General features: G+C 48.8%; 1 long non-coding RNA gene across 2 annotated transcripts in view; it reads right to left on the bottom strand.

The window, feature by feature from the left end:
- LOC139078317 (uncharacterized) overlaps window positions 1-10,687 on the bottom strand; it is a 37,919-nt gene extending 27,232 nt beyond the window's left edge. For both annotated transcript variants that reach the window (XR_011531254.1, XR_011531255.1), the window contains exons 1-2: window positions 10,508-10,687; window positions 3,131-3,286 (exon numbers count right to left, since the gene is read on the bottom strand). This is a non-coding gene — a long non-coding RNA (uncharacterized lncRNA). The remainder of the gene's footprint in view (window positions 1-3,130; window positions 3,287-10,507) is intronic.
- Between the last annotated feature and the right edge of the window lie 4,176 nt (window positions 10,688-14,863).

Here is a 14,863-nt window from a genome sequence, read left to right as displayed (position 1 = left end):
AGCTTATTCTGGGCGGGGGGAGGGCACTAAGCTGAGCCTCTCCTGCAAGGCCTCACTTCCCTCTTGCCAAGGAGGCAGATGCGGCTCTGATCCACACTTTAGAGACGAGTGGACTGAGCCACAGAGGTGAACTGGCTTGTCCAGGATCTACTTCTGAGAGGTGGCCGTGCTGGGATGGCAACTGGGGCTGAGGAGCTCACAGCCCTGCTCTGACTTCATGTGTAGCAGTGCGGGGGTACAGGTTCACTCCCACCTTCCAAAGTCAAGACTGCGGATTCTAGCATCACCAGCTGCAATTCCAGAAGTAACGCAGGGCCTGAGCTTTCAGTGAAAAACTCCTGTGTCTGTCGGCACCGAGCATCACTACTGTTCCAGACCCATCCTAGTTTCTCTGGATATTCCTCCCAGCCTCCTATCTGACTCCGCCGTCTAAATCCTTCTGCTGCCCTCCCCGTGCCATCAAAGTTCAACAGAAACCACCCATAATTCCAAGAGTTTATGTTCAAAAGAATTTCATTTGGATTAACAAGAAGGTAACAGAAGCCCTTTGATCTCAACAAGGCACGTACAGTTTCCTTCCATGGTTTAGGAAACAATTTTAGACTAATTATTTCTGACAACTTGCGAATGTTTGTAAACTTCTTCCAGCAGGCAGTGGCACAATTGTGTCCTCCTCTGACAAACAGAAAGGAGGTTTCTTTGTGCCATGTGCCTGATGTCTTTTCCCCCAGAAGAATTCTGAATCCTTGATCTTCTCAGGCGCTCTGATTTCCACCAAGATACAGAATTAATCAAATGGTCCTCCCAGCCTTTTGAGTTAAATTTAACTAAGCACGTGAAAAGCGATCGTGGCAGGAATCGTCCCCTGCGGGTTACATCTTTTGTCATGTGGTCACGATGGTCATGGCCAGGCTCTGGCCTTCTTCCTGGCTCCGACTCCACCATCCTTTGTGTCGTTTCAATGTGTCTCTGCCGATAACCGTACAGCTGACAATAAACAAGGCTGGCAATTAAATAGAACCTGGATTCTTAATCAACTTCACCATTAAGGAAAATTGCCCCAAACCATGACTATTTGCAATGAGCCTGGAGCAGTCCTGGGCCCTCACAGAAGCCCCCAGACCAATAGAAATTATAAATTCAGAACCACAGAGTTCCAGGGAGGCCAAGTGAGGCCCCAGGGCTCAGTCCAACAGACAGACAGACTCCGGGCTGTCCCTCTGCGGCCTACTCATATTTTAATACACTTTTGATTATTTACCATTGTTAATTCAAGTTTATGCACAGCAGGCAGGTAGAAATATTGCAAAGTCAACCAGCCCTTAATCCCCAGCTAATCCCTGGTCAACTAACTATATCCTTCCTTTATTAAAAGAAAAAAAAAAAAGAAAAGAAAAAGGCACTCTTTTGTTGAAAACAAATTGCCAACATGAAGAAAAGACCTTTTCCTCCCCTGGAGACCAATGTGTTAACTTCTACAACCCGGCCAAACAGAGGGGTTCACTCTCCCTGCTTCTCTGACATGTTCTGCCAGAACCAACAAAGTTCTCACTGTTTCCAACATAAATCTGTTTTGTGATTTTTGAATGAAAAAGTCCTTTCACCCCTCTGACTACAAGAAGAAATTGTCAATACTCACTATTAGGAGCTGGTCACAAAAGTGGGTACAAAAAGCAGAAACTTTGCCAAGGTGGTTTCTTTCCAAAAAGGAACAAAGACAAACTGTGGATTTTTAACTTTTCAAATGTGACCAGAATCAGCGGATGCGACGGGAACTTCTCACATCACCTAATCAGGTTGCTCCCCTGAGCAGGTGTGGCGGGCGTCTCAGGGTGACTTGGTTTATAAGGAAAAGAAGCCCACTCAACCTGGCTCCAAAAGGAGCTTATTATGAGGAATCTTATGGAATCCAAGAAAAATGAAACAGCCAGCCTCAGACAGGACAGGCAGGAAACAGAAGTCCCCTGGAACTTGGCAATCCCGCCTGAGTGCCTGAGACCCTTCCCACCAGGCCAGGGTCCCATTGAGAGGAGCAGGAACTGGCACTCAAAGTCCCCCCACCCCAGACGTCCCCCAGCTGAGTAATTCTGAGGCTAATGAGAGTGTCCGTTAGTCCTTCCCAGATGCAGTCACGTACCAGCATCACAGATTCCATCACATCCACACATCACCTACAGTATTGTCTGCTTCGTATCGTCTCTGTAATCAGTAATTAATAAAACAATTTTAAGAAAAAAATTGTAACCCCCTTCGGGAAGATAATTTGGCAATGTGGTCAAGATTACACATTAGTGTTCTCTCTGACCCTCAAGGCCAGCAAGGCCGCTTCCTCAGTGCGCTCGCACGTGTAGGACTGATGAAAGTGAAGTTGTTCCCAGTTGCTCTGTGTCTAACACAAGGGATCAGAAGTAACTTACCTGGCCATCGGGAGGGGATGGTTAAATGAACTAGGGGCATCCATACACTGGAATTCCATGCAACGGAACAACGAATGGGGAAATATACGGATACGGAAAGCTCACCAGGGTAAGTTGTTATGCACAAAAGGATACAGGGCTGTAAAGAAAGTATGCTGCCATTTGTGCAGAAAACGGTGCTGGGGAGAAGGCAGACTCACACCAGGCTGTATTTGCATAAACCCTTGGAAGGCTGCGCAGAAGTAAGAGAGATGATGACACGTGGGTGGGGGCCAGGTGCTGGGACACAGGGCTGGGAGGCATAATTTTCAATATGCACCTTTTTTATGTAAACTTACTTTTGAGCTGGCTGAGTGTCTTATCTAGCCAAAAATAAACAGAGAAGTAATATGTTAAAAGGAAGTAAGTTGTAAATTCCAAAGACCATTCACTCCTGGAAATGGAAAACTAGCACCACTCTTCTTAACTAGACATAACCTTAAGGAAAAATGAAACACAACCAAACTGTCGTCAACTTCCCGGCCCAGTCACCTGCAGAAGCTGCCAGCTCAGGCCCACTCGGTCTGTGTGAGAGGTGCCCATCCAGCACCAGTGGAGACGTCTTACGTGACGTCATCGGGTCAAGGAAGAGCTGAAACGGGTGACTTCCTCACCAGGTGAGGCAACGTCATGTTATGCCATGGCTGTGAGCCGCCGCCCACGATCTTGCCTACCTGCTCGCCGGGAAACTCAAGCAGTCCACAACTGCTGGTCCTTTCCTTTCTCCTCTCCCCAGAGGTCGAGCCGTCTTAACGAACTGCAGCACGGACGTGGTCCTTGTGGCCGCTCATCACTTAGGAACGCTGCAGCACTCGGACACGGCTCTTGGGCTGGGTAACAAGCGGCACAGTAAATGCACAGCAATCTATTAAGTGCGCCACAGTCCACGCTTCACTCCTCGCCCTCTCCAAGGTGAACACAAGAGGTGTCAACAACTGGTTTGCGATGGTGTCTCAGAGCAGCGACAGGTAAATAATTTATTTTATTTTTTTAGCAGAAGTTAACAGCCCATGTAATCCGATGCATCAGTCTGCTTTCACAGACAGCCGCCCCTTAGCCTGTCTAGACCACAAGTCCCAGGGGCTGCAGACAAACGGGAGCCTGGACTTGGGGCAGGATTGGAGCAGTGGGGCTCCCTGGAGCCACAGATTCGATTTTAGTTTCAGAGTCTTCGGAGCGACACAGAGGAGCCCTGTATAGGGACCCACGTAGGGATGCTGATGCCAAATGGCTCTCTGCCCGGTGACAGCAGAGGACATTTGATCAGCGGCTCTCTCTGCTTCCTTTTCACCTGAAGTTACTCTTGACAAGGAGCTTGGTGAGCATGAATTTGGAGCTACACGTCCTACAAATGGAATATTAAACAGACGTTTTACAGCAAGGCTGCCAAGCCAGGGGACACTTGAGTGAGAAAACAGCTGAAGGATGAATTCTTTTGAGAAGTTTGATCTGCTGATACATCGAGCAGTGTGAGGAAGGCTCCAGCCCGGCATAACCAGGACACTTGATTGCTTTGTGGTCGTTCTGGCCTTGGCCCCGCTCTGAGCATCCAGTTAACCTGCAGGCTAGCCTCCATGAGCGACAAGAGCGGCTGCAGGATCTGGGCTCCACGTGATCACAGCTAAATGGAGAGAGATAGAGCTTTGGCTCCCCAGGGGCCCACCACAGCCCTGAGTGTCACTCAAAGAAGACCACTAGGGGCATTTTTCCACCCTTGAACAGTCGCTGCAGCCTTAGGCTCATCAAAGTCACCCTGGAGTTGGTGGCAGTCATAATTCCAAGCCCACTCCCACAGCACGCATGTACACACACCCTTTACCATAGGGGAGGGAGTGAAACAGCATCCAACTTTGTAGGTGATAAATATTTCATTATAATCCCGAGTATATTTAAATCACCGGCAGTATTATCAGCAGCTCACGATGACGGAGGACTTCTGAACCAGCATTTTACTAAGAGTTCTGCACGGATTCTTGCATTTCACCTTGACCCAGTGAAAGGACTTGCTCAAAGTCACGCAGCCCATACATGGCTAAGCTGCGATTTGAGCCCACGGCCCATCTCCAATGCCTGTTTCCGTGACGATTTTGCCGTGATGATAGCAATTCGAAGCACAAACTTTTCAGGTAACTAAAGAGGTTTATTAGGACCCTTTGAGTGCACATAACAAAGATCTGACTCAAACACGTTTCAGAAATTAGAAAATGGGAAAGGAGGGACTTAGGGGCTCGTGCAAATGAAAGTCCAGTCCTGGCTGGACGCAGATGCTCAAATGGCATCACTGGGACCAAGCCTCCCTCCTTCTCTCAGCTCCACTTTCCTGGGTGGTCGCTTCTCTCTCAGGACCCTCTGTTCACAGGAACTCCGTGCCTGCCCGACACCAGTTCAGCAACCCGGCAGGAAGCCAGCCTCCAGATTCATCCTTATTGGGCTGTCTTGGGTAACAAGCCCAGCCTTGAATCAATCACTGAGGCCAAGAGTTTAGAATATGCAAACTTTCCAGACCTGGGTCCTGTGTGCACCATGCGGAGGAAGAGGAAAAGGGATGTTCCCAAAGATAAAACAGAGGCTGGCCTTCCTGAAGGCGGGGATGGATGCCAGATGGAAGAAGAGAACAGACGGCTGCTGCAAAGGTGTGTGCATTCCTCCCCTGTCAAGCCTGTGTGCAGGAGCACAGCGCAGCCAGTGGGCTGTTGACACGTCTGCTTCCCCGTCCACCTGCCTGCCTGGCCTGGCCCACCTCGTTCCTCCTTTCCTGCCTCCGCAGATAGCCCGGAGCCCGAAGGAAGGGCCAATTCCCAGCAAATATATAAAACTGGTGGAGTTTTCCCACTTTGCTCTGGACAACATTCTTGCACCCATTTGCACGTAGGTGTCCCTTCCCTCTTCCCAGCCTGCACTCAGGAAGGTCTGCCACTGGTCCTTCACACCTGAGTCCAATGTTTCCCAAACTCGAAGAGTCTAGGAAACCCTGTGAATTATACCAAATCCACAAATAACCTGTGCCACACTGTTTAATGTTTTTCTTCGAATTATCTCACTTTTCAAGTCTAAATAAAAGTGAAACTTGCCACACATAGAAAGCAATAGTAAAAAATAAACACTATGAAAATAAATGAATATTATTAGATTCTGCCTAGATACTATGGCCTGTTGGACTCTGGGCCCCAGGGTCTGTTCTCCCTGTTAACAATGGGAAAGTAACAAGGATGGAGAGCTGGTAAAGATGGCATCGCCCCAACGGAGACGCTTCCTGCTGCTCTCAGAAAGACTGAGAGACTCAAAGACAGAACTGTTTCTGTGTGAGGCAGTATTTAATGCTGAGTCTCTGAACGTCCTCCTGGTGGTAAGTGCTCCTCACTTGGGGAGGCACTGCCCTGGAAAAGCCGTCCCGAGACCTCAGCACTCCTCCTGGAACGAACGAGAACACTCCATAGGGAGCCGTTTCTGGTCCAGGAAAAAAGCCGATGCGCTACGCTCTTGGAAGGAAAGCGATCAATACCGGCCCTGTGGTTTATGTAATGCACAAATCTTGGAGCCCTTAATCTGCACTTGAATGAATCCCTCACCTCAAGTCCAGACAGGGTCAGCCAGGGACCTCGGTGAATTAAGACAGAAAGTGGCTACTTCTCCCTTGGGAGCTGTTGGGGCTGTTGTCTCCTGCGGCTCCATCACAATTTACTGCTGTTTATGGAAGAGCCTGGTAACATGCAAGAGGATGGCAGGCCGCTCCTCATCGTCAGAGGGAAAATGGAGGGCAAGATCCTAAGGAAACGGGGTTTCCAAGGAAGGAGAGAAAATAAGGCAGTATGTGTCTATACGGCAATGTCGCATGGAGCCATCACAAAGAATAATATAAATCTATATCTACTAACACAGAGAGACATCCAGACAAATCAGAGGAAAAGCAAAGCAGCTATCTATGGTTTTATCATATTGAGTGATATTCAAACATATCCCTACGTTTTATATACATCATATAATATAGCCATTTCTGGCACTTACTACACACCAAGGTCTGCACTGGGAATCCTATATGCCTTACTTAGCTCGTTTCACCCTCAAAACTTCCCTGAAGGCAGGGATCGTGAGTCCCACTTTCCATCAGTGGTAATCGAGACTTGGTGAAGCTAAGTAAGTTACCAAAGTTCTGGGGAGCCTGGACCAGAAAACTTTCTGGTGCTGGAATTGGCACTAGATGCCACAGTGTGCATGAGAGAAGGATCTGGAAAACTAAACACACTAAAACATCAACAGTCTTGACGTTTAGGGGGTGGGATGGGGAAGAGAGGAGCTCTTTTTCCCCTTTTACTCTATATGCTTCCATGTCATTTACTTTACATTGAGCATGTATAAGTTTTGCATTTAAAATTGAATCCGATTCTGGTTCCAGGTAAGACAGAGAAAGGTCACTCCACCCTGTCTCTCCCACTGAATGCAGCTATAAATCCTAGACGACATTGCCTCTGAGGACTCTGGAGAGCACACAGGAGTAGGAAAATCCCAGGTGACCAGAATTTGAAGTACCCCTGACTGGCAGTTAGCTGCCCATCTGTTCCTTCAGAATCCTCAGCCTGATCTCAGCAAAGCCTGAGACCCAGACGTGGGCACCAGGACTCAGACATTGAGAACCCAAGAGGCGGGCTTTTGTTCTGGCTTGAGGAATGGGAAAGGGGACTCCTCAGGCTCAGATTGTGCAGAAATCCCCCTCCTTGTTTGTCTTTTCTCCACTCCCTCAGCGCCCAAGCAATCAGCCGTGGCAGCATCAGGGGCCCCAAAGTGCCAAAATCCTGAGGGAGGAGAGTCTTCCTTTCTAGACGGGGAGCTGGGGTCCCAAGAGTGTGGTGTGAACCCCTGTGGTTTACTTTCCTCTCTCTGCCCTCCAGCACTTGGACCCAGGGTGGGCGCAGTCACAGAAGAGCATCGAAGAGTTGGGTAAGTGAAGCCCCAGCTTTCTGGATGGAAGATGGGAAAGAAGATCCTCAGGGAGCCAGAAAGCCCCACGGAGACCACAGAGAGGGAGGAGCTGGGGAAGCAACCCCATAAAGCCGTTAATGAATTCCAGTCACACAGAGGAGGACCAGATCCGAAACCACATACCAACTAATCTATCAGCCACTGGCCTCTGGGTGTCACACACAAGGGACAGATCTAAGAAGCGTGTCAAGACTTTGAAAACTGAGATGACCATTGGAAGGCCAACCCACAGGTGAGTTGGAATTTGTGGCCTGAACCTAACCAGTTCAACTGTCTGCTAAAATAAAAATGTCAACATTCTCCATAAGTCTCCATAAACAAGACTTAGAGTCTCATAACATAATAATCAAAATGTCCAGGATACAATCCAGAATGACTCAGCTTAGAAAGAATCAAGAAAATCTTAACACACATAGGAAAAAGTCATCAAGAGACGCCAAAACCAAGATGGCATAGATGCTGGAATTTTATGACCAAGACTTTAGAGCAATTATCATAAAAATGCTCAAAAAAAGCAATCACAAACATTTTTCAAATGAATAGAAAATGAGAAAAATCTCAAAAAATAAATAGAAAATGTAAAGAAAACCAAATCGAAATTATAAAACTGAAAAAAAAATACAATAACTGGAATAAAAAACTCACTAAATGGGCTCAAAAGCAGAATAAGAGAAGACAGAAGGAAAAATCAGTGTCAGTGAAGTTGAAGATAAACAGAAATTATCTAATCTGGACAACAGAGAGAAAAAACAAGTTAAAAAACTGAAAAGAGCCTCCAAGACCTGTGGGACAATAGCAAAAGTTTTAATAGTAATGTCATCGGAGTCCCAGAAAGAGAGGAGAAAGAGTGCAGGGCTGAAAAATTATTTGATGAAATACTGGATGAAAATTTGGCAAAAAACATAAACCTACAGATTTATAGAAAATCTGGAATTTCAGCAAATTCCAAATGCAAGACACCCAAAGAAATCCACATTCCGACACATTGTAGTCAAACTACTGAAAACTAAAGTGAATGAAAAAAATCTTGAAACATCTGGGGAAGAACGATGTATGACCTGCAGGGGACAGTGTCTGAAGGACACCAGTTTACTCGTCAGGAATTGTGGAGGCCAGAGGAAGTGGCACACCATTTTCAAAGGGCTGACAGGAAAGAACGGTCAACCAGAAGTCGACATCCAGAGAAAACATCCTTCAGGATAAAAGGCAAAATAAAGACGTTCTCATGGGGCCGGCTCCGTGGCCGAGTGGTTAAGTTCACGCTCTCCACTGCGGCGGCCCAGGGTTCAGATCCCGAGCGTGGACATGGCACCGCTCGTCAGGCCACGTTGAGGTGGCGTCCCACATCCCACAACTAGAAGGACCTGCAACTAAGATATACAACTGTGTACGGGGGGGGTTGGGGAGATAAAGCAGAAAAAAAAAAGATTGGCAACAGTTGTTAGCCCAGGTGCCAATCTTTAAAAAAAAACAAAAAAAGATGCTCTCAGATGAAGGAAAACCAGGAGAATTTATTAGGAACAGATCTTCACCACTAGAGAAGCTAAAGAAAGTTCTTCAAACAGAAGGAAACTCCAGACCTCAGGAATGAAGGGGAAGCATCAGAAATGGTGAGTTTCTGAGCAAATAGAATCCACAATTGTTCTCCTCTTGGGTTTTTAAAAATATGTTTAAGGTTGGGAAATAACAGTGATAACTTCTGACGGGTTTCCAGAGCATTTAGATGCAATATATAAAACAACTACAACATAAAGGGAGGGAGTAAAGGGACGCATAAAATCTTCTGAATTCTGAACACATCAGCTGCTCACCAGTGGCTCACAAAAATTATGTAGTAAATATATTCTACAGCAACCACACCGTGCGCTGTCCCGAGACCCCTGCCAGGCAATAGGGAGATTTTGATGAACAGGCCAGGCTGGTCTGCGAAGGCTCTGAGATCCATCCGTGCCCCGATGCCCAGATGGTACCTAAGAGAACAGAGCCAGGTGCCTCCTGATTCAGGCCTCCTGGGGTCGGAGGGGAACAGGTTTTGCCTCTCAGCTTCTCCCAGCATCTTCCTCTAAAAGCAAACTAGCGGAGCCCTCAAGGTCTCAGATAAGGCAGGAGGCCTGGGGCTCTTCATGCACTTTCAATCATTTTCTTTGTTTTACCAACTGTGTTGTATTTTTGCAGACTCTTGGTCAGAAAGCTTCTCTATCATGCACACTGATGATGAGCAGAATATATACAATTACACACACACACACACAGTGTGTTGGCTGTCGTTTACTGCTCTCATAAGCCAATATCGCTGGTGTGCCCAGTTTGGTCCTCAGGAGCCGTGGGACCAAAGTGTTACGCTCACAGCCAGAGCCTCCGCCTCTCGCCCGTTGGGAATTTTCTCCTCGCTGAGCTAGCAGCAGCAATAAATGATGTGATTTGCGATCTGTCCCTTTGCTCTGGGGATTGTAAATGCAGCCATAGTATATGATGCAAAGGGCCGGGCTGTTCCCAGCCTCCCAAGCAAGCAGCTACCCAAGGCTGTAATTTCACTTTATCTCTCTCCCATTAAAAGGCAATTGAAAGTGAACCGAGGAGAATGAGGGCTGCCTGCAACTTCAGGAACCCTTGAACAGCGCTTGCTGAAGGGCGGCTGGTGGACCAAAGGCACCTGGCGCTAAAGGAATGGGACAAAGGAAGCCATTTGCAGAACAGCAAATTCACAATAACAATAGTAACAGCAGCAGCGGCTACAATAACCACTGCTATCTGTGGACGCTTGTCATCGCAGGCTCTGTGCTGAGGGCCACAGGTGCAGGACTTCATTCGTCCCGTGAGACCAATTTGCAGTGGAAGAATCTGAGTGAGGCCCAGGGAGGTCTCAGCTTGTAAGTCAGGGAACCAGGCGATGAATTTGGCTCTGCCTGACTCAGAAGCTTATGCTCAAAACTGCTATGTGTTCCGACCTCCAGAACCCGGAGGGACTAGCAGAGCCCTGCGTTTGGATTCCGTTTTTAAAATTGCATAAGGGAGTCCAGCTGATGCTTTTCATCAGCAAGCATTTGGCACCAGGACCAAGATTCAGAGCTCACCTCCAAATCCCAAGTTCTTTCGATGACTTCTTGCTAGCTGGGACCCCAGGGCTCTCCCTTCCGGTTCTGTGGATGCAGTTCCCAAGGAATTCACATCCCGAGTGACCCCAGAACCAGTGGTGACCACACCATGGGAGGGCAGGACTCCACAGGCCCGGGAGCAGCTGCAGGCACAGAGGTGGGGGAAGGGCACTGACGGGCAGCGTTGACATCTGTGATTAAGACTCAGGAAATGCAGCAGAATCGGCAGTATCTACAGGCCTGGATGAATCTCATGTCACAACAGAAGCAGAGGAGCATTTTTTAAAGTCAGTGAAAATCCTCAAGAATAGTACGATGACTGGGGCCACACAGGCTCCACTGTCGGGGTTTATGCACTGGCTCTCCCAACCTGTCGCTCTGAGGCCTTGAGAAATTCACCTGGCTGAGACCCCACATTCAGTCCGTGAACCCGGGGCAAGGATGGTACCCATGCAGCTTGTGGGATGTAGTGAGGGGTCAATAAAAAATGTACATAAAACGCCTAACACAGTAAATGGGAATTAATAATCATGCAATAAACATTAGATATAAGTAAATGCATTCTTACTGATAATAACAGCCCCAGACATTTTAGCAGGCAGTGGGTGCTTTCCCCATTTGGAGCTGGGTTTTTGTCAAATCATGATGCTGGTCAAATCTAAGGGCCTTTTCTGCAACCTTTTGCACCTTTTCTCCTTTTCTCAAATCGCAGGCTGGTGGTAAACACTAGTTGTCTTGTCCCTAAGGAAAGCAACTCTAAGTGTAAGCTGTGCATAGCTGGCTGCTCCTGGCTCCTGAACACTCTCAGTTAGACAGGGAGGCTGAGAAGAGCAGTGTGGCGAGCTGTGGAGCACCACGAGGTCTGGAACGTTCCACGGAGCCCTCACCTTACAGGGCACTTGACTCCCCGGGGGGAAGGCCAGTCCACCTCTCATTTCACAGGGAGGGGAGCTAAAGTCAGCAGAGAGGAATGGTCTGCTCAAGGTCGATTAACGAATTAATGGAAGATGTGGGCACAGGACCGACTGTCACTGATGCCATCTCGTGTCCTTCCCACCTCCTCCCATCACCTGGATGCCTCCCACTTCGTGTAAGGGAGACATGTCTGCTAAGCTCTTTCTGTTGCAAGTGATAAAATCCAACCCAAGTTGGCTGACGTTTGAAAGAGCAAGTTACTGGCTCACATTCAGCGAAGTTTAGGGGCACTGTGTCTTCAGGACCGGCCGGGCTCAGAGGATGATGCAGGAGGCTGCCCTGCAGCAACTCCTAGCCCCCATTGTCACAACACCTAGGTGAGGAGGAGAGCGCAGCTTCCCCTTAATTCAAGCAAGAGACAGAATTAAGTCTCCTTGCCTCTGATTGGCTTCATTAAGTCATGTGCCCCTACCTGAACCAATCGCAGTTGCTAAGGGGCGTGTGGCTCTTTGATTGATAGGCTTGGGTCACAAGCTCACCATGTGAACAGTCTCTCCCATTCCACTGAGGGAAACAGAAGCCAGCCTAGATCTTTCTTGCACTCTGGTTTCTGAGTAGGGTTAGCTAGAGATGGGAGTAGCTTCCTGCTGTTTCTAATCTCCAAGTTGCCTCCCCATCCCACTGGCTTCTCTGCTCTTCCATCTCTGGTGTAATAACCCCAGGACAAAGAAAAATGGGAGGCACTATCAGAACACAGATGCCAAGGCCATACTGCTGAGGTTGAATCATGGCAGGAGTGTACTGGCTGGAGTTGGGAACAAGGTAGGGCCGCTGCCCAGTAGAGCTAAAGCCAGTGCTGGAGACACCACCCAAGGCCCGTGAGAGAGCAGAGAAGCCAGGTCACTTCTCTCCTCCCGCCGTCCTCTCTTCCATCTGTGTCCCCCATTGGTTGAGGCCAGTTGGCTGGGAAATGGAGTTCCTCATGATGCAGGTGAGAGCAGAGACGGAAGAGGAGTGGATCTGAGAGCAGGCCAGCAAATGGCCAGCCCTGACAGAGTGGTGTGTGTGTGGGTGGGTCCCCAAAGCAAACTGGGGCCCAGCCTAGGTGAACAGAGGCAGGAAGCACGGGGCATGGCTCCTCCTCACCACGCAGACACCAAGTGTGTGCCAGAAGGTACTGGAGCATTTCCAATCTCACACCCAAAATACAGGTGAGGTCACTGTGAACTTATCCCTGTCAACAGCCAGTATCAGTGAGGTGGTCATCTTCATCTAGAACAAAGAGGTTTCTGGGGAAGCACATTTTTGAAGTGCCACTTGGGAAGGAAGCAGCTTGAACCCTACCCCCAAAGCACACGGGTAGCCATCATCCCTCGCTGTGACTTTGTGGTTGTCCCCATTAGGGTTCTGCACCTCCTCCTCTCATCTTGTTGCCTGAAATAATTGGAAGAATGATAGCGAAGAGGTTTTCAAATTCAGTCATACATCTTGTTGATGAAACAGCACAATGCTCCATAAATAACATTTTGCTGCCGGTGTGGAGACGCCTGCCACAGGGAGGACCACCTGCTGAGCATCTCCTTCCTCTCTTGCCAGCCATGGCCACAGTCAGGGCCCGACCCCTCAGAGCCTCACAGCAAGGCAGGGGGGCAAGAAAGTGAGACTCATTGGCCATGCCAGGGTGTCTGTGATGGTTTCCACCATTAGCAAACAGAGAAATGGAAGCCCCATCCACCACAGCCACATCAGGAAAGGCCTCGGAAAACCTGAGGGGTCCCTGGTTCCCCTGCATCATCTGTTCATAACTGTAAGGGTCACAGGCAAGAGGACAGCCCAGTGTGTCCTGAAAATGCTGTTCTGGTCAAGACCCCAAAGATGTAGTTGATTTTCTGTGTGACAAACATCCTACAAACACAGCTCGGGCTCCGGTCCCCATCAGTGGGACTGTTCCTCTGACAGTCTGCCACAGGAGCCAGGCAGCCAGCCTGGTCCTAAGTTCTCGGGGAGTATTTCCTAAGTGGCCACCTGGAAGATCTTTGAGATGAAATCTCAAAAGAATCTCGGCAGAGATTCTGTCTCACCACGGAAGGCCCCAGGGAGGCAGATCCCCACCGCTGCTTCCTGGCCCTGGGGAGCGGGGGTGCCCAAGGTTTGGCCTTCCACTGCTCCTGGTGCACGATCCCAACATGTCACCCTGTTGGTCAACTTGAGGTGCATCCTGCTCCTGGCCCTGCCTCCTCCGTCTGTGTGTGTGATGTGTGGCTCTCAAGGCTGGAGCGATACCCTCCAGTGGACAGTTTGGGACTGTGACCCCCAACTTTGGAGTGCTCCGCTCTCCTCCTCCCCCATCACTGCTCAATCCATTCCTGGAATTCACAAATGCTCCCCCAGGACTTTGTCTCTGCTGTCCCCCCAGCTGTTTGCTCCTTCTAGTCCCCAGAGGCCAGTTTAAACGTCACCTCCTCAGAGAGGCCCTCCCTGACCCGCCACGAAAGTCAGGCACCATCCCTTCCTCCCACACATCTGCCACCATGTGAAAGTATTTATTTGTGGCATCTTCTAGGCTCTGAATTCTTTTTTTGCTTTTCCACAAACTCCCAGGCAAGGAGAGCTGAGGAGAGACAAGGATCAACCACAGGGACACTGCGAGGCCTGTGTGTCATGAGACGCACATCACAGCCCTGCAAAGCATCCACCCCACACCTCTTGGAGAGCTGCTCCTGGTGACCGACTGGGGACGTGGAGGGTCGCCGTGTTCCATGCTCACAGTCAGCCCACTTTAACCAGATGCATTACAGCAGCCAATCCAGACATCCATGCTTGACCTTCCCATTGTCACAGTGGGGACAGCTCCTGTCTGGGAAGGCACCATGGGAGGGCAGGCTAGAGACCAAACCAGAGCAAGCCCGAGGCCGGGCCCTTGGAACCTGAAGAGATGAAAGGGAGGTGGCCTCCCCCTCAGAGACCTCCCAAAAGGCCGCCCACGGCCCGGCGCTCCTCTTTCTGATCCGGCTATGGTTGGCACCACTCAGCAGGGGGACGTGCACTTTCCTCCCAGACAAACTGCTCTCCGCTCTAACGGAGATGAAAAGGCAAGAGGACTGTGTGGGTTTAAAAAGTAGCCATTGCACAACAGTGTGAATGTGCTGAATGCCACGGAACTGTACACTGAAAAATGGTTCAGAAGGCAAATTTTATATGTGCATTTGCCATATTTTTTAAAAAAAGAAAGGCCCAAAATGTAAACATCTACTGAACTTAAGTGAGATAGAAAGAAAATGGTAAAAAATATTAGAGGCAGTTTTTATTTTCCTTATACAATAGTGTATTTTCTAACTCTCTATAAAAAGTACTGCTTTAGCATTAGAAAAGTTATAGGCACACACTGGTGTTGTGGACAGTTCTTAGAATTTTTATAAC

The sequence above is a fragment of the Equus przewalskii genome, chromosome 21 (assembly GCF_037783145.1).
Source record: "Equus przewalskii isolate Varuska chromosome 21, EquPr2, whole genome shotgun sequence".
In the NCBI taxonomy this organism is placed as follows: Eukaryota; Metazoa; Chordata; class Mammalia; order Perissodactyla; family Equidae; genus Equus; species Equus przewalskii.
This window is presented reverse-complemented; position numbering and strand designations above follow the sequence as displayed.